General features: G+C 37.4%; 1 pseudogene; it reads left to right on the plus strand.

Annotated features, from left to right (window-relative positions):
* The first annotated feature begins 255 nt into the window (after positions 1-255).
* LOC144613960 (large ribosomal subunit protein uL6 pseudogene) lies at positions 256-871 on the plus strand (annotated as a pseudogene).
* The last annotated feature ends 673 nt before the right edge of the window (positions 872-1,544 follow it).

A 1,544-nucleotide genomic window follows, 5' to 3' on the forward strand; every position in this document is an offset into this window, starting at 1 on the left:
TACAAAAACTATAAACCCTGGAAGGAAATAATCTACCACAAGCAAGAGACACATGATACCACATCCTGAAAAAAGTAAATCGTCAAGGAATTATTGTCTTTAATAATTTAAAAATAAATTATGTGTAAAGCTGCAGAATATATTAATATGAGAAAAAGTAGAGTTACCTTAAAGTGTATACATTGGAATTTGTCCTAATGCAATTAAAGATTAAAAGATGACAGTATGACTCCTTTGGCCACATCTACTGTGAGAATGAAGACCATTCTCAGCAATCTGACTGTCCACATTCCAAAAAATGTCAATGTCACCCTGAAGGGATGCAGTGTTAATGGGAAGGATCCCGGAAGAACCCTGTGAAGGGACTTCAATCACATCAATGTAGAACTCAGTCCCATTGGAAAGCAAAAGAAAAGGCTCCAAGTTGATAAACGGTGGGGAAATCAGAAAGAACTGGCTACTGTTTGCTCTATCGGTAGTCATGTCTAGAACAGGGTCAAGGGCATTACTCTGGGCTTCCGTTACAAGATGAGGTCCGTGTATGCTCACTTCCCCATCAACGTTGTTATTCAGGAGAATGCTTCTCTTGCTGGAATCCAAAATTCCTTGGGTGAAAAGACACCCACAGGGTTTGGATAAAGCCAGGTGTTGCTTGTTCACTATCTCAAGTCCAGAAAGATGAATTAATTCTTGAAGGATTGCTTCAGTTGCACCTGTATCATATTGAACTTGGTATCAGCAAGACACAACAGTTAAAAACAAGGATATCAGAAAATTTGTAGATGGTATCTATGCTTCTGAAAAAGGAACAGGTCAACAGATAAATAAGATCTATGTTGTCCAGCTACAGAAACAGCAAGATGCCGGATGATTTTTCAGACTTATTTGTGATATTTAAAATTTTTATTAAATTTTTTTTATTGTTTGTTTATTTTTGAGAGAGAGAGAGAGAGAGAGAGAGAGAGAGAGAGAGAGAGAAACAGAGTGTGAGCAGTACAGAGGCAGAAAGGGAGGGAGACACAGAACTGGAGGCTGGTTCCAGGCTCTGAGCTGTCAGGATAGAGCCTGACACGGGGCTCCAACTCATGAACTGTGAGATCATGACTGGAGCCAAAGTCAGAGCGTAACCGACTGAGTCACCCAGACGCCCCTTATGTGTGATATTTTAAAGATGCAATAAATATTGATTTTGGGGAAAAAATGACATTATGAAAGACAACTTAAAAGACAGCATAAAAAAGATGAGGAATCCCAACATATTTCCACCAGAAATCCCAGAGAGGAGGAGAGATTGGGAAAAGTAATATTTAAAAAAATATATAGTATGTGAGAATTTTCCAGAATTCATATGAAGCTTTAGTTTTAGTAAGCACACAATCTAACGTGAGAAATTTAAAAATATATAGAGAATAGGGAGCTTTCAGAACACCAAAGACAAAGAGTATGTCATAAAAGCAACCCTAAACATAGAGATTATATACAAATAAATAGCAATTAAATACTTTAACAGAAACAAAAAGCCAAGATATGCTGTTACAACACCT

This window comes from Panthera onca, chromosome D3, assembly GCF_046562875.1.
Source record: "Panthera onca isolate mPanOnc1 chromosome D3, mPanOnc1 haplotype 2, whole genome shotgun sequence".
In the NCBI taxonomy this organism is placed as follows: domain Eukaryota; kingdom Metazoa; phylum Chordata; class Mammalia; order Carnivora; family Felidae; genus Panthera; species Panthera onca.